The sequence below is a fragment of the Macaca nemestrina genome, chromosome X, assembly GCF_043159975.1.
Source record: "Macaca nemestrina isolate mMacNem1 chromosome X, mMacNem.hap1, whole genome shotgun sequence".
NCBI classification, from domain to species: domain Eukaryota; kingdom Metazoa; phylum Chordata; class Mammalia; order Primates; family Cercopithecidae; genus Macaca; species Macaca nemestrina.
This window is the reverse complement of record NC_092145.1, coordinates 131591903-131619663: the sequence shown is the minus strand read 5'-3', so window position 1 is coordinate 131619663 and position 27761 is coordinate 131591903. Positions and strand designations below refer to the sequence as shown.

The 27761-nt window shown below is 34.1% G+C and overlaps 1 protein-coding gene across 3 annotated transcripts in view; it reads left to right on the top strand.

The window, feature by feature from the left end:
- The window catches only part of LOC105490366 (interleukin 1 receptor accessory protein like 1), a 1633350-nt gene that overhangs the window by 599286 nt on the left and 1006303 nt on the right, over window positions 1–27761 (top strand). The gene's annotated exons all lie outside the window — the stretch shown is intronic.

Below are 27761 nucleotides of genomic sequence, written 5' to 3'. Positions count from 1 at the left end.
AATGCTTACTATCTGGTCCTGTTCCGAAAAAAATTTTCAACTACACTTTTACATGTAGCATGCCATAGAAAATTATTTTACAATTTAGGGTTTTATTCTTATAGAATATCAGCCTTTTATGACTAGTATTTATAATTGTGAATCAGTGACAGACTGGATTAAGAAAATGTGGCACATATACACCATGGAATACTATGCAGCCATAAAAAATGATGAGTTTGTGTCCTTTGTAGGGACATGGATGCAGCTGGAAACCATCATTCTTAGCAAACTATCACAAGAATAGAAAACCAAACACCGCATGTTCTCACTCATAGGTGGGAACTGAACAATGAGATCACTTGGACTCGGGAAGGGGGACATCACACACCGGGGCCTATCATGGGGAGGGGGGAAGGATTGTATTGGGAGTTATACCTGATGTAAATGAGGAGTTGATGGGTGCTGACGAGTTGATGGGTGCAGCACACCAACATGGCAGAAGTATACATATGTAACAAACCTGCGCGTTGTGCACATGTACCCTAGAACTTAAAGTATAATAATAATAATAAAAAAAAGAAAAAACAATAGTAGTACACATTTATTCAACTTTGAGGGATTTGAATATTTAGGGAACAGAATTGATATCTACTTAGCATCATTAGAGTGAATATTATGGGAGGCTTCAGAAATACAGTTTCTACTTTTATTTTATCATTTACAGCCCCAATTAAATTGTCTTGTCTTTCTTTCTAGGACAATTGAAAAAAAATAACAAAGTTCAATTGACAAAGACAATGTAGTTCACTATAATGGAGCATCTGAGCTTCCTGCCAGGCTATATGGAAAAGGAAACACAGATAAATACTTTTTTAATCATGAGAAAATAGGAAGTGTATCAATTACTACAGCAAAATAAACTTGATCTTGATGCTGGCTTTTAATGACCTTAATTATATGAGCTGTTGTGAGGCAGTACATGGTAGATGTTAAGAAGGATAAAATTGGCATCAGGGAGATATAAGACTGGATCCCAGTTCCAGTCCTCATATACTCTCTGGCCATGGGCAAGTTACTTATTCTTTTATTAATTCAGTTATGTCCAGTTACATTATAACTACAATAAATAGAATGCCATAGAGAATTTCCCCATACGCACTTTCATTTGTCTTAACTTATGGTGATACTATGTATAAAATGGTGATACTATGTATAAAAACAGAGAACATTCATTTTAATTATTAATGTATTTAAAGGTTACGTAAAGTTCAAAACACATTTCCAAAAATTTATACTTTTAGTTTAAAGTATGCATTTATTAAGTTGTTAAATATCCTGGGCTTGATGTATATTTAAAAACAAGGAATTTAAGGAAACCAGGTATTTGGTACAATTAATGGGCATTTAAAAAACTTAGGCTTATAAATTGTAGGGTTATATGTACATGCAAAAGAAATTTAAATGTAACATTCATAACAGCAACGTAAAAGTTTATTTCTTAACCTTCCTAATCTACTTAAAACTTTTAGAAAAGCTCTTCCTTTAGACATAAAGACCAGCCTTCTGCCATGAACAATTTTTTAAAAAATTGGAAAAATAGAATACACATTTTTCTCATCTAAGCAAATACTTTTAGTCATTATTTGTATATTTTTTTCCAGTTGAAGAAAATATAGGGTGCATATCAGGAAATACAATCTACCAGTATCACTACGAATAAAGAAACTAATTTTGACATATTTGACTCGAAGAAAACAAAACCATTATTGATGACAGTCATGTTTGAAAAGAAAGGAAAACTGTTTTTATGGAAATATGTAGTGTTTAACATCCTTAGAATAAAGTACATTTGGTGATATTTTTAAAAGGCTAAACAAAGGCAGATCTTCACTATGCTGATATTTATCTCCATTTTATTTCTGGCTTTTACTTTGATATTAACAGAAATATATGCATAGATATATCAGCAGGATAAAACAAGGGTCGTGATAAAACTGAATTTATTTTTGCTAGAATTATAAGTAGTTTTACACATTAATGAAAGTCCATTGTTGTGGTTAATCCCCTGGCAATTTGATCTGTGTAATGGGTTTTCATTTTCTTTATAAATAATTACTTGCTGTTTAATATTTCAATAAACTATAGTGTAGACAAATTGAATTGTTGAATAAAGCTTATTTGTATTCATTGTGGACTATTGAATATGGAATATAGCAGCCAGTGAAATTGATGGTGTTTTCTTGTTATGAATAATACAAGGAAAAGTCCAAATCTATTCAATTAAATTTTTATGTGCAAAATTACAGCTATATTCTTAAAAAGCTACATAATTTATATTACAATCATTTTGGCTAATCAGGATACCCATTCGTATTTTAATAGATTTTCCTGGGAGAAGAAATGGGATTTAAGCTTATTAATCTGTATGGCATGCAATTAAGCTAACATTAAGATGACCAAACCAATATGTTTTATGCCTTTTGGAATAGGATCACTTCTTTAGAGTAGCAGATATTTCAGAATTTGCAAAGACCTAGAAAATGTGCATTCCTTTATGATTTTTACTGCATGCTTAACTATTTATTATTCCACCTTGTTCTTCAAAGATTTTTAAGTTCTTTATAAAAATACATACATTACAAAATAATAATCAGTAGAAGAGGGAATTGGGACAGTTTTGGGAAGAAAAGCTTGATCCAGAGGTGGATCATAAATTTGCATCTGTAGTTTTTAGTACTCCTTGCAAAAAAAACATGGTATCAACATAATTCCACCTTTATGAATTGGACCTTTTTCTTACATTAATTACTGGAGCTCAGATCTTCTGTTCTAGATACAAACAAAAGTTTAGTTTTAATGCCAGATCATTTAAAGGAAGTTACTTTAAAATTGCACCCTACAAGACTACTTTCTGTCAACTGCCTGTTTCCACACATCTATAGGTTAAATAAACCAAATATTTAATACCATTGATGTTACATTATTTCCGGATTTGAAAGTGACTCATGAATCATTAAGGAGACGTTGAATTATGTCAAGTTAAGTTTTAGTACTACATTTAACTAATACTTTTAAAAATGTGATCACTTTCATATAGTGCATAAAGCTCTGTTTACTCAAATATTTTCATTGTCCTTGATATTTAATATCTCAGTCATTGATAGCAGTCAATTGCTCATAACCAAAGAAATGCAATTGACACAGCATAGGAGTTCAATTTCAGTGTTCTTTCTTTTAAAACCCTTCAAAATGAGTTTTAAAATAAACTAATAAAATTTCTTAGTCAACACTTAAGAAATCTAGATAAGCCAATTGTTTCATATAGTGTCTTCAGTGTTACTGTGAGTACTGGCATGTGGATCAGAAAACAAGGGGTTTGAATTCCAGCTCTGCTCCATTTTCATTGCAATTTCAGTTATCATTTTAGCAATTCAGAATAAAAATAGATTTGTTTAATTTCTTTTTTTTTTAAATTTATTTATTATTATTATACTTTAAGTTGTAGGGTACATGTGCATAACGTGCAGGTTTGTTACATATTTCTAATTTTTTTTTCTACCTGTCACCTTTTTTCAACCTGTGTGTGACTGGATTGTCCCCACTTTAGTTAGGTTATCATGATATACATGTATTATTTGTCCCCACTTTAGGTTATCATAAATACATGTATTATTTAAACATATACAATTTCATTGTCACCTTCTCCACAATATTTAAAGAAAAGCTCTTCAAAAAAATGGAAAAGGTTCTGAACAACGTGAGCCTAAGATACCTAAAAATGCCTAGGCAAAACAGTAAAGACATAAACATTTTTATTCTCCTTTCCTCATTTACCCCCACATTCATGTCATTTGCCTGGTTTATTTACCTGAGTATATATGCTCATTGTAATGAAACTGTATCATGTCATTTTATACTACACGTAAACATTAGTGGATATATTACCATTTAAAGCATATTAACATATTCATGATGTGAAAGATATAGTTGATCTTTACATGTTCTATATTATGCAGAAATCCTTGATAGATTATTACTCAGTAGTTAGACTCTTTTGATTGGGGCTCTGGGTGAACTGGAAATAAATTCTTGTTTTTATCATTTAAAATAATGAAATATAGACTCCTGGTAGCCAAAACATTTTATCAAACACGTGACAGGAATGGATTACATTGATACAATGAAAGATATATGTAACTGAGATAATCTCTTCATGGCCATAAAGATAAGATTTGTGCTGTTTTTTTGTTTATCTTGTTAAATTGTTTTTTCTTCCTTCTTTTGTGATAATTTAGACAGTAGTTATTTTGTTTCACATTCACTTTTGGCTCTTTAAAAGCACTTCACAGATACTAGAATTTTTACCTAATAAACTAGATCTTCAAATACATTAGGTTAAATCATTAAAAATTACTAATATTTAACTCATTTGACACATAAGAATGACAATTTCATATAGTTTATTTTAATTCCCACCTTACATTTTATTTTTAGTCTCCATTTAACTATAACTAAATTTTAAATACTTTAAGAATTTTAATGAAGCCCTTCTCTTAAGATATGTTTAACTTTTGTAATTTTATTACGTATGTATATGTGTTTAATATGTAATTATTATTTGCACATATTTTACTTATTCCTATGTCTTTTACTGCCTTCAACATTCATTTTTATTTCTTTTATACAACATCAGCCTCAGTTCATTAGTGTTTTTTTTGTTAGTATATCACTTATTATGAGTTCATCTCTGATCACTTGTAGAACGGAATTTAGGTTTTTTAAAATGTTTTAAAATATTTGCCAGGCACAGTGGCTCACGCCTGTAATCCCAACACTTTGGGAGGTCGAGGCAGGTGCATCACGAGGTCAGGAGCTCACGACCAGCCTGGCCAACGTGCTGAAACCCTGTCTCTACTAAAATACAAAAATTAGCCGGGCATGGTGGTAGGCACCTGTAATCCCAGCTACTCTGGAGGCTGAGGCAGGAGAATGGCTTGAACCCGGGAGGTGGAGGTTGCAGTGAGCCGAGATAGCAACACGGCACTGCAGCCTCGGAGACAGAGCAAGACGCCCTCTCAAACAATAAAATAAAAATAAAATATTATTTATTTATTTGTAATTGATAAATAGTGTATATATTGTGGACAGCATGATGTTTTGAAATATGCATACATTTTTGAATGGCCAATGGAGCCAGTTATCACATGCATCACCTCACATGCATATACCATCTTTTTGTGATGAGAACACTTGAAATCTATATTTTTTAGAGATTTTAAAGAATACATTGATATTAACTGTAGTCATGATGTTGCACAATAGATCTCTTGAGGTTGTTCCTCCTATCTATCTGAAAATTTGTATACTTTAACCAGCATATAAATATCTTCAGCTCTTTTTAAAACAAGCTATATTTTCCTCTTTGATGTTTATCAAGATACATGATGATCAGCATATTTTAAATATAAAGAAATGTAACATCATTTTTGAAATGCAAAAGTAAGGAGAAATAATTAAAGAAAATTACTTATAATCTTACTACCCCGGTATTTGTTTATATTGACACTTCATTGTGTATCTATTTTTTAATACATATTTCTTTATTTAAAATAAAATGCAGATCATGCTATACAAACTATTCATAACTTGCTGTTTTTACATGCAGGGAAACATTCCTTAATATCCGTATATATATTAAGATTCATTTATAATGGCTCATATGGCCTTTTATCTTAGTGCTGTATTTTAAAAATGAATTATAATTGGAAATTCATTGGAATGTAGTTAATAATTTTAACTCTTCTGAAATATCTTTTCATAAAAATTGTGCCAATTTGTACTCACCAGTAGAAGACAGTGTTTGTTTCATCCCCTTATCACCATTATTATTTAAGCCTTTGCCAGTTTAGTAGGTGAAAAATAGTATGTAATTATAATTCCCAATTATTTAGCAGTTCACTTGAATTTTATCATATTTTCATACTTAATACAAATATGTTTCTCTTAGGTAGAATTCAGGTTTATGTTATTTGCATATTTTTATGTTTTCTTATTGATTTGTAAGAGATGTTTATCTAGCAATGACATTTGTGTCTCGCATCTGTAAAAATTTGGAAATGTTCTTTTACAGATGTTAAACATCATTCATTTTTACTGTATTTTGGAGTTTTCCTCAATTTCTATATCACTGATTTTTTTTTCAGTACTAAATCTGAATTTTGTTGCTTGTAGCACATATTTTATTTCAACCATTGCAGTTTCATTTCTCTGTACTTTAATTTCACTCTACATTTATTTAAGAAATGAAATGTGCTCTTTTCTGTCCCTGAACATAATGTGATGTAACTACATATGTTTATACCGTGGCTCAAATGGAGAGAAGAGGACCCAGGTAACAAAGGAGAAAGATAAAAAATAGATAAAGATACAGTTGAATTTGGATAAATACACTAATTTGCAAAAGTCAGAAGACATTTCTGTGCAGAAAAGGAATTGGCCATTAGGTAGGATGAGGCACGTGTATACCTATGTGTTAAATAATGTGTTAAATATTTGTCATTGTTATAGATGATCGTAGAGATTCCTGCTAAAATCTCACATGACCTCAGTTCCTATTACTCATTAATTTTTCTCCTGAATATAACTTCATTATCATGATGTCATGATAAGTACAAAAAGCATTAGGAAAAGGGGGTTTAGCATTTTGATTTACTTCAACATTTTAAAGTATTTTATGATATGTGCCTTTAAAATAATATCTTATGGAATATCAAAAGACAGAGGGACTATAATAATTATGGCTTGAGTCAACCACACTGTTCAGTAGGAAATAGCATCAGTATATTTTCTGAAAATCCTGCCCTTTTGCTTGAATATTATGGCCATTTTGTTCAAAATAAAAATACTCAGCAAAACCCTCAAGAGAAACCTTCAAAAGTACAAGTACATGCCAAGTAATCTATATTATAAGTGCGAGGGCAAAGATACTTCTCCATCCTTATATTGATGTCGTTGAAAATTTGCTACACATTGCTAGAGTTCTCCAAAACGGTTTGGAGTTTATTATTATTGTTGTTGCTGTTATTGCAGTTGTTTCTGTTAAGAAAATGTGGGTAAAGGGCCAGGCGTGGTGGCTCACGCCTGTAATTCCAGCACTTTGGGAGATCGAGGCGGGCGGATCACAAGGTCAGGAGATCGAGACCATCCTGGCTAACACAGTGAAACCCTGTCTGTACTAAAAAGGTACAAAAAATTAGCCAGGTGCGGTGGCGGGCGCCTGTAGTCCCAGCTACTCGGGAGGCTGAGGCAGGAGAATGGCATGAACCCAGGAGGTGGAGGTTGTAGTGAGCCAAGATCACACCACTGCACTCCAGCCTGGGTGACAGAGCGAGACTCTGTCTTAAAAAAAAAAAAAAAAAAAGAAAATGTGGTTAATAAGAGGAAATGTTTATTAAATCCGGATAAATATTGCGAGTAATGTAACGAACAGATAGCTTATGCCCATAAAAAACAGATCGCTTATTCCCCTTAGGGAAGAGTTTGAGTCCGCTAAGAATATAGAGAAATTATTTCTTGTGCATCCTCATTTGATACTCTTGTTACTCTGATAGGGACCACAAAGCAATGTAAACACACCACAGTTAAAGAATGCTTGAAAATAGAACCTAAGGACAACTGTAAATGAGGTTTGGGGAGCTATTTTCTTTCTGTATTTTATTTTATTTCATTTCATTTTAGTTTACTTTAAATTCTGGGATACATGTGCAGAACATGCAGGGTTGTTACATAGGTATACATGTACCATGGTGGTTTGCTGCACCTGTCAACCCGTAATCTAGGTTTTAAGCCTCACATGCATTAGGTGTTTGTCCTAATGCTCTCCCACCCCTTTGTCCCCATCCCGTGACAGGCCCCAGTGTGTGATGTTCCCCTCACTTTGTCCATGTGTTCTCATTGTTCAACTCCCACTTATGAGTGAGCACATGTGGTGTTTGGTTTTCTGTTCCTGTGTTAGTTTGCTGAGAATGATGGTTTCCAGCTTCATCCATGTCCCCCCAAAGGACATGAACTCATTCTTTTTATGGCTGCATAGTATTGGGGAGCCATTTTCTATGGCTGACTTTGTTATCCATGTGACTGTTCATTCCCCCTCTCCGAAGTTAATTATAATTGCTTTGGCTTCATATTTAAATACTCTCTATATTGCCAATTGTCTCCTGGGAAGCAATATTGCCAGCCTTTGAGAAATATTGGTCTAGATAAATAGATATAATTTTATTTTTTTTGAGACAATGGTATGAATATTTCTATTTGTGTAGACATTTGATTCAATCAAAGAATAAACTAGATTTTTAAATCTTATGTTTTCTTATATAAGGTGTTACTTTAAGAGTGCCCAAACTATCTAAATCCACATATTTACATCATTTTAGCCCTTAAGACACAGCCTGGGAGGAAAAAGTACAGCTTAGGGATGGCATTAGAAGATATATATTTGTTCTTTTCTGAAATTTAGGAACATCAAATATTTTGCTATGAGACCTATGTTCTCTGGAATAAAAATAATCAGATTTGATTGTGATAATCGGGTTCTCTATTGGAAAACATGAACATTGAAATAACTAAGCTTTATATAGAACTCTCTAGCAATGGTTTGTTTTCTAGTCCGCTTACACATTATGAGTACAATCTTTAATAATGATGAAGATCCTTTGGCTTAAAATTCAAACTACATTTTCTTATGTTTAGCTTATTTTTCTGGCAGTACCACTTTGTTTTCAGATAATTTTCTTTTCCTTTTACTCTCCCATTTCCAAGTTTCGGTTATTAAAGTTTGGCATCTGAGACCCAGATTCCTGGTAGTAAGACGTTTGTTTCATTTTCTTTCTCCCAGAAATTACATTTGATTTTAATTACGTTGCATGCACCAAGAGTATTCCTTATGCATGGGTTCTACATCCATGTATTAACCAACTGTAGATTGAAAATATTGAGAAAAACATAAAATAACAATTAGTTATATATCAATAAAAATATTATAAATAAAAATACAATATAACACAGCATGTGTTATACTGCACAGTATTTAAATTGTATTAGGTATTATAAGTAATTTAGAGATGATTTAAAAGTATATGCGTGTATGTGCATAGATTATATACAAATACTACAACATTTTATTTAAGAAATTTGAGAATCCTCAGAATTTGGTATCCGTGGCAGGGAGTGGGGGGCGTCCTGGAACCAATTCCCTGTGGATACTGAGACATGATTGTGTGTGTGTGTGTGTGTGTGTGTGTGTGTGTGTGTATGTGTATGACATGTTGTTTGTTGGCTTTATTAGCTACCAAGTTTTTATATTGTGGCATTTTTTAATTCACGATTTTGATAACTCTCTCAGTTACTTGCAGTGCTTTTTGAAGGATTTTGTTCAATAAAAATACATGGGTAAAATATTTTCTAGGATTCTCTAAATTGGAAGATATATTCCACTTCTGTAATTTCTTGGCTGAAAATACAATTATTGAATCACAACCATCCTTTGAAAAAATCTGTGGGCACTGCTTCAATGTTATTTGACTTTTAATGTTGCAAAGGAAAATAAGGACAATTTGGATTTTTATTCTTTTGAGTGCATATTGTTTTTGCTGCCTAGAAGTACTTTTTTCTTTGCCTTTGTCATTTAAATCTGTGGCCAGAATATGTTCATTTTTTGGTTGTATCTCATAAATATTGCCTTAATAAAGGTGATTTCTATTTTACATTATATATTCCTCTGCATACCCCCAATATAGGTATATCAGTTTATGAATCAATTGCATGTTTTACTCTTATATCTGCAATTGATATCAATAATTAATACATAGAAATTAATAAATATATATATGTAGATGAAATTAAAATTAATGAAAATTAAACTTCTGATATATTCTTTATGCTGCAAGGGATTAATCAATGCCATCTCTAAGAATGTGCCCATCCTCCTTTGAAGACCATGGTCCTGGAAAACTGAGGATCCTTAAATATGCATGTTTGTGTGTTATTACTTCCCTGGAAAGTTTTCAGAAGTTGTGTGTTTAATTCTGGCATTGATTTTAACTGCTCTTGTTCCATCATTCCAGAATCTCTATAATTCTTAAGTGGGTTTGTTTTTCTGTGCAAACTTCCATCATCTTCTTTCTCTTATTCTTTTTCTAAAATTTTAATTGTGGTAAAATACACAATATACCCTTTTTCACCTTACTTCCCTCGCCCTACCCCACCTTCTTGCAGAAACTTACTCCTTTCAGAAGCCATTATATTTTTATATGTATCATTCTACTCAGTTTTCTATGTGTATCTGTGCTTATATATATTTGCATAAATTATACTCGACATTGTTTTCTGTGCCTTGTTATTGTGAGTTAATCATATATCTAGGAATTTTTTTATGAGTGTATATTTAAATATAACATCATTTAAAGTAATCCTTGAAAATATTTTAATACTTCTTTTAATTTTATAAATAGATGTGAGTGGTTAAAAATTCATCAGTGTAGAATGGTATAACATAAGAAGAAACCATCAAATGCTTCCACTTCCATCTGGCACCACCATTTTTATTTCCAGGAATAAACACATATGAGACTTGCCTATCCACTTTTACATAAAGTATCTACGCATATGCAGACATATGTCCATTAAGTAACTGGCTTCCTTTTTTACATAAATCATATCAATGTGTCTCTGCACATATAGATTTCTTTATTTCCCTTTATTTTCTGCAGGGTGTTCAATACAATGGATATATTTTCCACTTAATGACTAAATTAACCATTCATTTTGTCATGGATGGTTGGCTCATATACAAATTTTGTTATTAAGATGCATGATATGGTGCTTATTCATTTACACCTATTTTTGCATAATGTTAGGATATTAGCAGTAGAATAAATTTCTAGTGCTTAAATTCTTTCTGCAAATGGTATGTGCATTTTGTTTGTAGATATTTCCAAATTATTCCCCCAATTTTTACACTATTTGATACAGCATAAATTTGGTTCTTTGTTCTTTAAGTGCACGTATTAATTTTTTCATTTTATTTTTCTTTCTGGATTTTTTCTCATTTCTTTGCATCTCAAAATGTTCCCCTTTTGTGAGACCTAGGTCTTCTCTTACATCCTATTTGCGTAAGCAAGTAGTCTTGAAATAATTTCCGTAATTCTGTTTTTTCTCTAAGGTTTGGGATCAGAGTCACAGTTTATGATTTTGAAGTAGTTTTTTTATTGCGTATGTGCGTGTGTCAATTTTTCTTTTGACTATTTCTGTAATATACACCTTAGTTTAGTTCTCACTAGAAGACAGCTTGTTTGTCGTGTTCTGTGCTTTGTATACTGTCCACCTGTGTAGAATTGTAAAAGAATGTTACACACACACACATACAGAAAGCTCAATCTCATATTACATTAGTGCAGAAGTCAAAGTCCTTTAAGAAATGTTTGAAATGGTGGGAAATAATTTATTTTTCATCCATACTTACAAAATGCTCATTCCCCATACTTCAGGTTGAAAAAGAACTTAAAATTTCTCTTTTAAACATCCCATATAATAGAATTGAACCTTAATAGTAAGATAATTATTAATGTGCATATGAGTAAGCTTATTATTTAATACCCTGAAATTAGCACCTGCATTTCAAGGTACAGAATTTGGGTTAGGTTCCAGTTTGATCATTTATTTAAGAACATGTTGAGCTTATAGAAGGAAAGTGAGCCTTTTTTCTCTCTCAGAAGACATACAACAATACTAAAGGTCTGAAAAAAAAATGCTTTTTACATAAAACTGTTTACTTTAATTGAACAGTTATTTTGCTCCTGTTAATTCAGTTCTTTTACCTAGTAGAGAAAATAAACCTTAGGAATTAAGTTATAGTTTCTAAGGACAGCTTCAAAACTTCACAACTCATTGAACTGGCATTAATATCAGTGAGACTTGCACTTGATTTCATTTTAAATTCTCTAGTTCTTTGCTTATAAGATTGGCATTGATTTCAGCGTAGCTTTCATATGGGCCCAGGTTGCAGTATCTGTCTATCAGGAATGCAAGTACTAATGTGATAAAAATAATAAAGCAATCTGTGTTCTCTTAGTGGTTGTGTCCTTATGAGATTTCATTTTCCTTTATACCGTGAAGTTATTTAGTAAAGCCATCTATCATAAAGAGTGCTGTTAGAAATACAATTTTCTCGTGATGAATGATGTAAAAGTAACCTTTTCCAGGACAATTTATTGATTATTTTGATAAACATGTAATTTGTGCCTTTTATTCTCGGGGCACCATGTTAGGCATGTTCTAAAAAAGACCCGCAAAGCCCCTGTCCTTGTTTGGAATGGGTTAGATGATGGGGCTACATAATGGCACCAATATTCAATAAACATTAGTTTAAGGTGCGATACCTTGGTTTTCAAACATACATCCACATAGGTCCCCAATTTAGAGCAAAACAGAAATTTTACAATTAGACTTCTAATGAAACTTGCAATTCTTGTTATAAGAAACCAGTCCTTAGCATTTGTAATTGCCAAATTATGTTTCTCTGCTTTTCTGAAGGAATACATGGTTATGCTTTGTTTTCTGAAGCATAAATGAATGTTTTTACTTATTAGTTAGTTGTGACCAGAAGTTATTACTCTTGTTCTTCTTATTTCCTCTTCTTCCAATTAGCTGTCAGATCAAGAATTCTATCTATGAGAATGCCTTGAGGTATTCAGATGTCATCTACAACAGGGAAGAAGGGTGACTGTAAGAGTGCCAAACATTGCTGCTGGAAGGCAAAGTGTTATTTCTTGACCAACTCGTGCATTTTAATAGTCAGTGCTTTTGCTTCCCTATGAGGCTTTGTAAAATGATCATCCTCTGCCAACTCTTCCCCTCTCCTCTTGTTGTTGCTTTTGGTTTCAGTCTGTATGACACAGGAGCAATTTTAAAGTCTTTCGTGGCCAGTATTTTATGTAAATAACATAGTGGTTGCAATGTATCAATTAAGCAAACCCAAAAGTTATCTTTATACAACTGTAGATATTGAATGCTAAACTAGTGTTTTATCAAGTATTTGGTTCTAATATCATCATCTGAATTTTAATGTAAACATCTACATCAAACTTCGACTGGAACAGTTACAGCTGATTTGAGGTCTTCTCCTCCTCTAGATTAGTGACATTTTCTTTTAAGCATGATTTATATTTTCTTTACATGTAATCATTTAGGCATCACAAAGAAAACCATTGTTATTATAGTCTAGAGACTAGAGCTTGTTGGAAGCTTTCTGAATGGTTTTCCACAAGAGGTGGCCAACTCAGTTAGTACTGGTTCAATTTTTATCAGTTTTAGTTTGGTTGCAAATTCCACCTTTTGGCTTGTAAATTGATTGCTGTTGTGATATAACACAATGACCAATGGGCAAAAGCTAGGCCAAAATAGTGACCAAACAGTTGAGCTTGTGGAACTGGTCTCCTTTCCCCAGTTACATGAATACTGCAATAGTTTCTAACTTCTGCCACTCAAAATATGTGAAGCTTCTCTACCAAAGTCAAGGCTCCTTTTACAATGATCACTTGGTAACTCCATCCTGCTGGTGTTGGTGTAACTATTCACAATTTAAGTCATATATATACTATTGGCCACATATACTATTATCGGCCACAATCAGTTACATAAGTATTATATTACTATTTCAGCCTCACAAATGTTGAATCTCAAATCCAGTATTTAGATTTATATATAACTTCCTTTCCTTCTTTACCCTTACATCTACATACTGTTCTAAATTAAAACTCTTTTATTTAGTCCCCTTGGCCAATGAGAAAGTGAAGCCATTAAAAAAAAAAAATTCTACTTTCAATAGAGAGCAAATTTTCTTCTTATTCCTTAAATTAAAGATCTCCCCTCAACCCTTTACCTTTAAATCTCTTGTCTTTCTAGGCTCACTGCTTTGGTGATTTATCCATTTCCATGACCTCACTTATCATTACAAGTACTTGACATTTAAACACCTAGATCAAACCATTCCTGAGTTGCACATGCCCACTTCTGACTTCCCTATGAACATCACTAGTTGCCTGACTATATATTGACATGTACGATTGAGATTGTTACAGTGCAGGCATGCACAGCCTAACAAGCAAGATACACTCGCTGAATGAATGTTAAAGTGGAAAAAGTCTTCCACCTTAAAGGTTATTTTAAATAATCCCTAAGGGGTGCAAAAATCATCTTTACTTACATTTTAATTTGTAAAAAGGAGAAAAATATTGATAAAGCAGTTAGAAATCTTATGCCTGGGAGAGAGCGTCCCTCACTTTTGATCCCTGTAGTGTGTCTCTTTTCAATTACTGTAAGTTGCTTCCCACATTCTTTTATCATAAGGGCAGCGGGGCCAGATGGCATGCTACCTACTTCTTGAGAAACAAAAGAGAATTTCTTCCTTAGAAATGTTATCTAAAATGTAGTTTTGAAAGTCTCTTAGGCAAAGATCTCCTTTATGAAATGTAATATATAGTTATAAGCTGGTGGACTTCTTTTTGATCTCTAAGATTATTTTGGGTGTACTTTGATTACTGACAACCCTTAGTCAAGAGCCATTAGTTCTGTAGCCATTAGTTAATTATTATGGTATATAATTATTAGTTATCTAATGAAGTCTAGGTTATTATTAATTTGGGGGGCTCAGATACAAAGTAACATCATGTATAAGGAGTTTATGGAAGTTCAAAAATGTAAATTGTGAGTTATTTCATACTCATTACTCATCATATGGAAGTTCTGGTCCTGCCAGTTTCAGACTCTATGACCTTAGACAGGCAAATTATGTCCCTTAGCCTCTTTTACCCAAGTGCAAAATGGAATAATAAGGTCGACCTCACAGAACAAGTTTGAAGAAAGCATTAGAAAATACATTTGTAAGATGATTCTATAATAACCAAGGGAAATTGTTAATAAATCACAGTATTCCCGTAAAATAACATATTATGAGTTCAGCATTATGTAGAAGGAAAATAAATTTCAAATATATAATAAATATGGAGGCAATGCTCAAAATTAAATTTTATGTGAAAAATACAGGAATCAGACTTCTACAGATGTTATGCAAATGTATGTGTATAGTCGCATATGTGCACATTTGTGTACATGTATGTGCACATACACATATAGAGATGGGATGAGTGTAGAGGCAGTAACAAACCAGGAACAGTGGTGGGAATACATGTTATTTTCTTTATATGTTTGTTTAGAAGTGATTAGTAGTCAGACTTATTAGGTATTGTATACACTTTTTAGACTAATTTATTGAATCAAAAGAAGTCATTTTTAACAATGGAACAATTGAAATTTGTTGTTTTCCATAGTAAAAGCTGTCTATCTTATCATTCATTCATCCCTCATTCTTTGACATCTGTATCAAAGCCGTGTGCTATATGGTTAAGTGAACTAATTGACAATACATGCTTCAATAAGGAAGAAGTCTAAAACACATAGCTTCCAACTTGCTTTAAACCAGATCTTGTTGGTGTGAAGCTACTGTATAGTTATATTTATGTATTTATTCATTTAAAAGGATTTCCAAGCTGGAGTTTTGGTTACTTATTAAAACCTACAGAGACAAATGTGTGTTTGATATGAATTGTGTTATTCCAGATTTTTCTTATACCATTACATCATGCTCTTTCCCAATCTGGCTTCCTGAATTTTCTTCTTAAAGTTACATGATTTTTAGTCTCATTCTCAAGAGACTTGGAAATGTAAATTGAGTTATTCAGGCAAAACATTGAATTTCAAGAAGCCAGCTTGCCATTATATAGAAACTTTTTTTTTTTTTTTCAGTATAGGCATTTTTGCTCAGTTTTTAGAAGATTTAGAATGTAATACTTGAATAGCCACATACCGATTTCTTAATCCTATCTATTCATGTACATCAATTCCTGTGATGATGTTTGTTAGGTTTATAATCTTGGCTGGTCTTGGTAAGGTAGATTAAAATATTATAGCTTTTAGACTCTCACAGTAGTAATGTCCACCATTTTTCTCCCTAGTGTTAATTTTTTTAAAAGCTAAGAAATTGTATTCTCAGAGATTCAGGAATACAAATTTTATACTGTAGCACTATATATTCTGGTCTTTGGCTAGACAATATTTTTGCTTATTTTTTTCAATTCATCTTTAGAAATATATATATAAAAATAAAGATAAAGTTTCACTCTTGTTGCCCAGGCTGGAGTGCAATGGTGCGATCTTGGCTCACTGCAACCTCCACCTCCCGGGTTCAAGTGATTCTCCTGCCTCAGCCTCCCGAGTAGCTGGGATTATAGATGACCGCCATCACACTCAGCTAATTTTTTGTATTTTTAGTAGAGTTGGGGTTTCACCATGTTGGCCAGTCTGCTCTCAAACTCCTGACCTCAGCTGATCCACCTATCTTGGCCTCCCAAAGTGCTGGGATTACAGGCGTGAGCCACTGCGCCCAGCAAACTTTTACATTTTTATGTTGACATAAAATTCTAAACTATGTAAGCAAGTTTCACTTTTTTATAAGGATTTAGGAATGAACCAAATGGGTACACAAAGAACAGATTCTTAATTTATTTAACAAACATTAATTCATTTAGCAAATATTGAAGAGTATATACTTTGTATCAGTTACCATGTCAATCATACTAGAAGAAATAAGTTCCAATTTTGTCAATTGGATGTTCTAACTGTTCTTAACTTCTATGATTCACAAGTTTGTAACTCCCTAATAAATCCTTACAGATAATTACATTTGAGTATCACAATAATGAATAATACCATTTTGCTTATATAAGCTTTGTGAATGTGAAACAAAAAAACAACAACAGCATACAGAATTGAAGTTAGAATCTCTTAAAATAATTTTCCACAAAAAGTTATCCTTTTTAAAAAACCTAACTTTTTAAGCTAAGCAGGGTTGGGCCTGGCTAGTACTTGGACATGAGACCACCTGGGAATACTGCATGCTGTAGGCTTTAATAAAACAGAAAGAAAACCCTAACCTAAAATATATATGTAAGTTCTTAAAAATTATATCTTGCCATAATTTATGAAAACCCTTATATATACAATTTTTATTGTTTTCCAGCCACATAATACCAGTCTAAAAAAGCACATGTAGAATATTTATATGTAGTATACATATATTCAACTACCTTGCATATCCAATCTCATGAAAAACAAATCAAAAGGGAAAGAGAAGTATAGAATTTTCAGTGTAGTTAAGCCATACTACTTTCCCTGATTTTGAAAAATCCCTTAAGACACAGGTTTTACTTGTTTCCTTGGCCAGAGTGTGATGGATTACTTGTTTCACAGCCATCTCAGTAACTAACAACTGCCAACTACAGAACTGTATTGTTCTACCAAAGCGAAACCATCATAACAAGAGATGATGTTTTTCCCTTGCCCTTTCGAAACTTCTAAATTACCTATAAAATTGTCATAATGTATTAGTAATTGGAAAATTCTGAATGATTTTTGTTTATAGTCTTAAAATATATGGATGAAAAAAGAACAAACAGTTTTGGCAAAACAGGTTCAGAATTCTTGATGAAGCTGTTCCTCGGAGTCAAAGGGAGTGTGATGCCATTGCCACTCAAGGTTCTCCTTTGTAATCTCTAGCAGATTATCTATAAATCCCAATGACCTACAAGAGGAAGACAAGGACTGCAGGTGCTTAGGCACCATGATATCATTAGCAATAATCAATTCATGGCTGTGTTTTCTCACTAATACATGGGTAGAGTACCAAATTATTGAGCAATACTAGATCTCTCTTGTATCGAACTCATTAGTGTTTGAAGAATTCATTAATCATGTGAGCTTAGAAGAAAAATGTGACCTAGGATTTGGCAGAACGATCAATGAGACTTACGTGAGAGAGTGTATGTATTCAAACAGGGAGGTAAGGAGAATTGCAAGTTTTAGCGTTGGATTTAGCATAGAATTTAAATAGACCCATCTGTATTTGGAGTTGAGAGGGAGGTCATACATGGGGCTGCCAACATAGGTACAGACAGAAAACAAATAACTCTGAAAATTATGTGTGTGTGTGTTTGTGTGTGTGTATTTCTGTAACAGTTTAAGGTTTTAATTCTTTTCCAGAAACCGTAATCAACATTGTTCACTTTCCAGCTTCAGATCTAATTGGTCACCACATCCTGTCATGGCCACCACCAAATTATATCTTGTTTACTTCTTTTTATGCCTACTGCTGGAAACGTATTTCAAAGCCACCTGTATTTTCATCTGAACTGTTTTAATACCTTGCTAACAGGCTTCTCTATTATTTTCCCCTGTTCATCACTTATATTGACTTCCTTATTTAAAAGCATTCCAGATCTCTTCATTGCCTACCCACGAAGTCCAAACTTTTTAGCATGAATTTGAAACAATAATAATTATTATTATCATTTATTAAAAAACTTATATTGCTAGACATAAAACATGATTATCTCCAACTTCCAAAGTGACCTTTGTCGATAGGGTATTGTTATGTCTTGCTTTGCAGCAGAAGACTTTGATACACAGAAAGGAAATATCTTTCTGAGTTCACGGAGCTGGTGTAAGAGACAGAACTAAAATTCAAAAGCTGTGCTGTGACTGCAGAGGTCAGGCATTTTCCATTACACCATGGTTCTGTTTAAACCTGACCCATTTCACCTTTGTAGATTCAGCAACTACCAGTCTCATCTTCTCGTACATCTTATACATAGTTAGCTTTACCCACTCACCATGATTTAAATCTCTTATACTTTTTCCCATCCTCACCCTGTTGGTCATGCCCTTCCTGCTGTCGTTTCCTTGGTCTTTAGTCATTTTCATTTAGATAGCATCTACTAATCTATCCAGGTTCTGTGCAAATGTCTCTTCTTCTCTGAAGTCTCTTTTAACTTACGGTGTTTCCCCCTTACCCATGCAGTATTTCCAGAGCCTGTGATACATACTTCCATTGCTGCACCAATCCCATTTTTGTAGTTATTTGTGTGTCCCTAAGTTACCATGACTGGTTGACAACAGAGCACTTTTCTTCTTACTTTGTTGTTTATGACACAGTGATTGTCCCATCAAACATGCTCATACATATTGAATGAGTGAATTCTCTACCCATCTCAAACCAATACATTATGGCAATGGCACACAGCATTAGTTTTTGTAAGTAACTTTTGAAAATTAAGCCAATAGTATCTTCATGTTAATTAATAGTGCAATTTTGAATGTGTTGGAATAGTTGAGAATTGGTTATTCTTAAGATTTATTTCCTGCCCAAACTCCACAGCTCCATATTTCACAATTTTCCATTATAACGTATCATCTTGGCTGTAAAGAATACCTTAATTTTGGCCTTAGGCAGGACAGATATGTTTGATTGAACTTTCTCTGACTGATTATGTTAATTTGTCGGCTGGACTCACGGTTCTTGTTTAGTTTTCTTCTATACTACACTTATGATAACTCTGTGTGTGGATATTTCTTCGTTTATTACAGATATTAAACTTGTAAATTTAATGATTCTCTGTAATTTTTCAGAGCCCATCAGCCCAGGCATCTTTCCACATACTGATGTAATAACTATGAGTACTTTTAAAGCTCTTGTATATAAACCATAGCTCCATTATGGTTATCCTCTGCTTCATTCATTTAAAACCTATTTTGTGTATTTACTATTTGCAAAGTGTTTAAGATAAACCAAGTACTTTCCCTGTTCTTGAGAAACTCATAGTGTATCCTTTGGTTTATGATCTAGCCTAGGACTCAATTAGAACATTAATTTTGAAAAGTGAAAGGAGACCTCTTCGGAGATTATGCGTTTGTTTTAGTTGTGCTATTAGCGAGTTTAATCATATAATTTTGCTCAAAGAAATTTCTTAAGGGTCTACTATGGGCCTGCATAAGGGGCGAAGGGCTCAGAATAAATTGATGTAGTGATTACAGATGCTGGCACTGGAATAAAATTTGGCTGTGACTCCTGGCTTCTCCCATACTTGTTGTGTGATGCCCTTCAACTTACAGTAACTATCCGAGTTTTCTTTTTGATATATGTAAAATGTAAATAATAGTATTTCCCTTATAGGTATTCAGGGACGATTAAATGAGATAATTAAAATGAGCATAGAACATTATATGACCTTTGATAAGTGTCCAATTTTTGTTGTTTAATTATTAAGTTTTCAATAAATATTTGCCAAATAAAAAATTAAGGAAAATAAACACTGAAGTTATTGTCATGACTTTCATGTATATCTCCATTCTTGAACTTTTGACAGAGTTATAAAAATTGAACTCTGAGTTTTGGCTAAAGAAATCTCTATTAATCTGATATGCATAAATCTTGAATTAAGGTTTCCTTTAGTACTGTTACTATTCCTACTGATAATATCTTTTATAGCATTTATATTTTATTATATATTTCCCATTACCTCCTAAAGTCCTTAGAGCAATCCCTGTGAGGACTGGTATTATTTTCCTTTATAGATGAATAGACTAACACGTGCAGGGATTAAGAGTCTTGATCTATGCCATTTGGCTCATAAATGGCCAGCTCAGTCCTGGAACTCCCAGATGTCCTACTCCTGTACTTCTTGCCTCTCTTCCCTAAATTTTGGATAGTTGAAAAGTGGATGATTATCATCTTCTGAAATCTTCTGTATGTAGTGTAACATAGATACAGTGTATTTATATAGAGCAGAACGTAAGGAGATGGAGGTACTGGCCTAAGGGTATGTATAGATATAAATGGTGTGTGTATACACATTTTAAATGCATGCTAAGTGGAACATGGAAGTTTTTCACATTGACTCAAAGTGATTTATTTGAAGATACTCAATTATAAATGTCAAGTCAACTTGCATTCAGGTAAATTATTGTGTCCCTACTTCTAACATTTTTAATACAAATCATCTGGCCAATGCTCATCTCTTCAGACTCATACTCTGTCATTTGTTCTTTTTTTCAAAATCACCATATGATTCAGCTGTATAGAAGTATTGTGGTGAATACTTGTTTCATACTTCTTTCTTATTATGTTCCCTCTATCAGTGTTCTCCCTGCCCCTTCTGCAACTCTTGTTCATCCTGGGAAATGCTGGATGATCTTTGAAGATAGCAAATGCTTGCCCCCTCTGTGTTACCATCTTTTAGCTCTGTAGACTCAACATTTTCTGGCACTTACAACAATTTAACTGTCCTATCACATTAAACAACATTGCTCTAAGTCATTCTGGGATTCCTTAGCTCTAGTACAAAACCTGGTACAAATGTAGAAACAATTAATATTGGAATTGGGCTAAAAAACTAAGATACATGTTTCTTTGGGAATTTACTGAAGGAAAATTAGAAGTAAAAAAATTGAGCAACTTTCTAATTGTTTTCTTTCAACTCCAAGTATTCATTCAATCAGCACATGTTCATGAACACCTATGAAGTCTCTTCTGCTAACCAGGGATCCAGCAGTAAATAGAACATATAACAATCTTACCCTCAAGGAAAATGTTTTCTAATGTAAAGAGATATGCAGTAAGTTATATAAATATAGAAAATATTTTACATGGTGATAGATGTTTTAGAGAAAGATAAAGCAGGAAGGTAGAATATACAATACCGAGAGGAACTTGCAGTTTTAAATAGGATGGACAGGGAAGACTCTGCTGAGTAGGTGATATTTGCAAAAGAGGGGAAGGAGATAGGGGATTGAGGTATTAGGATATCTCAGGGAAGAGCATCCTAAATGTAATATCTAATGTAAACAACAAGAGAAATGAACATGTATGTCATATTCAAAGAAGAGTTCAGAGGTCAGAGTGGCTGCAGCATAGTAAAGAATGGAGGAGAAAAAGAAGACAAGTTCATAAAAATCATGTAATGTCTTGTAAGTTAAAAGATTGATAGTTAATATGAGTAAAATGGGATGTGAATGGGAGGTTTTGAAAAAGGCATAATGTCATCTAACTTAATATTTTCAAAGAATATCTCTGGCTTCTATATTGAGAATCAAATGAGAGAGGATTGGCACTGTAGATTGAGGATAGGAACAAAGGAAAGGATAGGGAGACCAGTTATGAATCCATTGAAATAGTTTAGGCCAGAAATGATGATGACTTGGTTTATGGTGGTAGCAGTAGAGATAATGACAGGTGGTGGGTTGTGAATGTATTTTGAAGATAAAGACAAGAGAATTTCATAAGAGGACATATATATATATATGAAAGAGTCACGTATGAATCCAAGATTTTTGGTTTAACCTTTTGAGAGGATAGAGTTGTCATTTACTGAGATGGGAAATACTGCAGAAGGAACAGATATGAGAGAAGGTCAGGAATTCAGTTTTTGACAAATTAATTTCAAGATATGTTTAGTCATCCAAGTGAAGTTTCCAAATAGACAGTTTGTCATTAAAACTGGGTTTCAAGGAAGCATTCCAGGAAAGATGAAATTTAATGCTATGGTCCTGGATTAGGTTACCCAGGAAGTGAGTATAAACAGAGAAGAGAAGAGTTCCAAAGACTGAATCTTGGGGCATTTCTACATTAAGTGGCTTGGGAGATGAAAAGGAACTGGTTAAGGATCCTAAAAAGAGAGTGAACAGTGAGGTAAAAGGAAGACAAGGATTGAAGTCAAGAAGAAGTTAGGGATCATTGGCAAACTTCTTCTATAAAGTGCCAGATAGTAAATATTTTAGGCTTCATAGGCCAAAAGGAAAACAGCTAGAGGCAGCAGGTAAGCAAATGAACATGTTTATGTTATACAACTTTACTTAAAAATGATGCAGCAGACTTGATTTGATCCATAGGCTATAATTTGCTGATTCCTGTTGAAGAAGTCAAAGTAATAAACTGTTTCCAGGAGGAAAGTGTTATTGATTGTATCAAATGCTGCTTATTTGTCAAAGAAGGTGAAACTTAGGAATTGACCATTAGATTTAACAACTTGGTAGCTGTATTTGTCCATTCTCACACTGTTATAAAGAAATACCTGAGACTGGGTAATTTACAAAGAAGACAGGTTTAATTGGTTCACAGTTCTGCAGGCTGTACAGGAAGCATAGCAGCTTCTGTTTCTGGGGAGGCCTAAGAAAACTTAACAATCATGGCAGAAGGCAAGGGCAAACAAGGATGTCTTACATGGCCAGAGCAGGAGCAAGAGAGAGAGTGGGGAGGAGCCACACACATTTAAACAACCAGATCTCATGAGAACTCACTCACTATACAGTACCAAGATGGGATGGTGCTAACCCATTTATGAGAACTGTGCCCCATGATCCAATCAACTTCCACCAGGCCCAACTTCCAACATTGGGGGTTACAATTGAACATGAGATTTGTGTAAGGACACAGATCCAAACCATGTCAGCAGCCTTTAGTGACCTTGATGAGTAGTTTCAAAAGGTGTTGGGAGTAAAGGTATAATTGAAAGAGGAATTTGGGTTAAGAGAGAATTAAGGAGAGACCTAAGAGATAAGAACAAGTCAGTACTTTGGGAGGCTGAGGCAGGTAGATCACGAGGTCAGGAGTTCAAGACCAGCCTGGCCAACATAGTGAAACCCCGTCTCTACTAAAAATACCAAAATTAGCCAGGTGCGATGGTGCATGCCTATAATCCCATTTATTCTGGAGTCTGAGGCTGGAGAATTGCTTGAACCAGGACCGGGGAGGCAGAGGTTGCCGTGAGCCAAGATCATGCCACTGCACTCCAGCCTGGGGCTACAGAGCGAGACTCCATCGCAAAAAAGAGGTAAGAGAACAAGTGTTGAAAAATGAACATGTTTCAGTTTCACATTTGAGGGGAATAAAAAAATGGAGCTGAAACTGTAAGTGGGAAATACGGTCAAGAGAGGATGTTTTTAAGATGGGAAAATAATAGCATAGAATACACACAGGAATGACCAGGAAGAGAGGAAGAAATTGGTGATGCAGTAGAGAGTAGAGCTGATTGCTGGAGCCATGTCCTTGAGTAGGTAAGAGGGAATGAGATCTAGAACATACAAGGTGGGTTCCGTCATCAGAACAAAGACTGGTGATCCACAGTGTTGGGCACCAATGCAGGCACGTGGGAAGATATGTTGACATGAGGCTAGGGAGCAACTGTTTACTGATTGCTTCAATTTTCTCAGATAAATGAAAAACAAGGTCATTAACTGAGAGTGGGAAAGGAGGTGTTGAAGGTGTGAGGAAAGGGGAGAGAATAAAATAGCCATTCAGACTCGAGATTCTGAAACGTTGCTATATACTAAAATGACCTCAGAGAGCGTTTAAAAATTCCAAAGTCCAGATGATTGTAACCAAGACATCTTTACTCAGAATCTTGGGGTGATGCCTTGCTTTATTGGTTTTTAAAGATTCCCCAATATTTAGGTAAATTTGAGAGTGAGTCAGATTGCTGAGTCATAGTAGGAGCCAACTTGAATCTAGTGGTCATGAATTCAAAAGGTGACTAGTCAGAGAGATTATGTGTTTTCCTCCAGAAGTTTCCATAGCATGAGAGTGAACAGTGAATGAGTGGAGAGTTGGTGGTAACCGGGGTTTAAGATTTATCAAGTGGGCACCAGATTTGAGAGAGAACAGAGCAATGTAAATATATATTTAAAAAAGTGTTTACAATACACCATGGAGTTTATGCTTGATAAAAAGAGAAGTGATGCCACGAATGGCATAAGGAATAGTGAAAAGCCAGTAGAATGAATGGATTGGAGGGCCTGGTAATATCAACGTGTTGTTGGAATGGGGTACTAGATGGAATTATCTGGAGACTTAGAAGGTGGAGGTTAGAAAGTGTGATGTGTATAACTGAGTTTCTAACAACATCTATCGTATGATCACAGAACCAAATGACCAAGGCAGGGTGGAGGACAAGGTCTCTGGAGTCAAAAAGTTCAGTGAATTACTAGGGCAAGATGGTGAGAGGATTGTTTTCAACAGACACTTAAAGTACCAGAAGTTATGACAAGCATCATATGTTGGAGAGGGTAACAGTTAGGCAGGAGCTAAAATCTTCAGGGAGTGAGGGGATGGTACCACCCATACTTAGATAGCTCCAGATACTGATTCCATCTTTAAACATTTTGAACAATGCAACAGTGTTAATTTTCTTATACTTTATTCAATAGACTTTCATGTGTAGTCAGGTACTAGTATTTTCCTTTTTGCCCTATTTTATTCTGGTTATTAGTAATTCACTAGTTTCTAAAGCTAATTGTATCATCATTTCTTTTTACAGTTGAAATATTCAGTCATTATTTGTAGAGAGCCAATTTTTCTTCTTGAAAGAATGTATCTCTTAGCTACAAGAATGGTCCTGCAATAGTAATAGAATTATTCTCCATGGAGAATACCTTTTTGCTTCTCTGGCTCTCCCTTTTAACATTAGCCTTAATCAGATAGCAAAATCAGCAATCCTAAAACAAAAGGAAAAATAATGATGTTTCTGAAAAGAGAGAGTCAGAAACATTACCAGCACACTGAATATGTATTTCAATCTCTTGGGTAACAAGTTTGTTTTTGTGATGGTTGTTTTTTGTTTTCCCTTTGGTAATGGCAATGTATTCTGGGGAAAAATGCAGTATGTTGATTTTTTTAAAAGCCTATTAAAAATTTCCAAAGTTAAAAATGCCTGAAGCCCTTAATCTACCACATGAAATTGTAAATGATCCCCAGTGGTGGAGTTCTCTGTGATCCAAGTTCATCAGAGTTGACTGATGGATATTTTCAGATCATTCCTGAAGTTATAGTGCATTTCAACAACGAGTATTTGAGGTATAGTGTACAAATGTTCATCTTTCTATGACTGAGATGGCAGAGCCTTTTAGCTAAGACTCAGTGTGATTTACTACCTCTATCTACATCAATCACCAAACATGCAAATCATCTTGACTCTCAGGGGAGCCATGACTCATTCATTGAGATAGAATGGTTCTCCGTCACTTGGCTGGAACTCTCTTCTCTCACCTCCAATGTTTTACATAGGCTGTTTCACAAATGTGAACAAACTGATTTCTCTGCCATCCCAGTTTTTTCATCTCTTCAAATTGATGTTTTTTTCCAGCACATCTTTACTCTGCTAGATCATATTCCCACCCCAATAAATGTTACTGACCATTCTTACCCACTCATATTTATATATCAAGTCAAACGTCTGTTAACATGGGTGAAGTTTATTATAATCATTCTGTGTTATGTTCTCTGTTTAAATTATCCTATCTAATTTTTATATTAATTTCTTAAATAATTCTTTTGTCAAACATGTATAACTTGGACTTGAAATAGCCTAGTGTAAATCTTGAATCTTACTCCCTGCACCTTCTGCCACATTGTCCATTTATGATGCTTGTAATTAGTTTGTAGATTTTACTTTTTAAGTGAAATATTCCAGAGCAAGAGTTTTCTGTCAAGAGGGAGTTTACAGTTAGGTTGAGGACAAATGCATATATGGGTCACCTGGCTATTTTTTTTCTTGTGTACAGCATACACATTCCTTATTTCTAGCCTACTTCCACAAACAAATCTGTGAAGGCTCAAGGGTCCAGTATCTCTAATCTGATAAAATATTATACTTAGATCAGGCACGGTTGCTCACACCTGTAATCCCAGCACTTTGGGAGGTCAAAGCAGGAGGATCTCTTGAGCGCAAGAGTTTGAGTCCAGTCTGGGCAACATAGCAAGACCATATCTCTACTAAAAATTAAAAAAAAAAATTAATTGGTCATGGTGGCGCATGCCTGTAGTCCCAGCTACTCAGGAGACTGAGGCAGGAGGACCACTTGAGCCTGGGAGATTGATGGTGCTATGAGCTATGTTTGTGCCATTGCACTCGAGCCTGAGGGACAGAGTGAGACCCTGTCTCAAAAGAAAAAGAAAAAAATTCTGCTTAGTCCCATGCTGTAGGTAGAATGAGTCTGGCTTTTAATGGCCTGCCTTGATAAGAGGTCAGGTGCACTGTCTCACACATCGTGTCATGTCTCTCAAAGGAGGACTCCTTATTAACATTGACACTAAATAACTGATAAACTAATCATGGAGTTTAACTTAATAAACCTGAAAAAGATCCTAAAATGATCTAAAAATCTCTTGGGTTTTTTTCTTTTCACAGAGAAGAAAAATTGAAACAGTCATCTTTCAGGACTCCTGAACCAATGTTTTTTCTATTATGCCATACTACCTCTAAAATAATTGTTTGCTAATAGCCAGCTATATGCAAGGAAATATATTAAGGCATTAAAAATGTTTGAAGATATGATTTATTCCTCAAGGCCCTTAACATCCAGTTGGCAAGATAATGCAAACTACCTGTGCCTCTCTTAGACATCTTAGCACAATGTCTATATTTTGTGATGGTCTGTATTGTGTTTTCTTCTCTTCTCCTCCCAGCCCTGTCTTCCTGTTTACCATCCAAATGTGGTAAAAATGCAGATCTACCTTTGTTCTCCCTGCTGAACTAGGGCCTGGCTCATAGTTGGCATTCACTGCAGTTAGGAGAAGAATTGAAGAGAAGTCTACACTTTCTCCTTTTTGTACATGCTCTTCATTAATCCTGAAGTATCCTAACGCAACCCCTAATTATCCCCAGCTCTTTAAGCCCTACCTATCTCCCTTTAACCTTTGCCTGCCTCACTGTTCAAACCCCCTCTCCCATCACTGCTTTTGGGTTTGCATCTACCTCCTGTACCTGTTTTATGCTACTGTATTTATGCATATATGTTCAATATTTATTAAAATCTTAAAATATACCAGTACCTTAAATAAG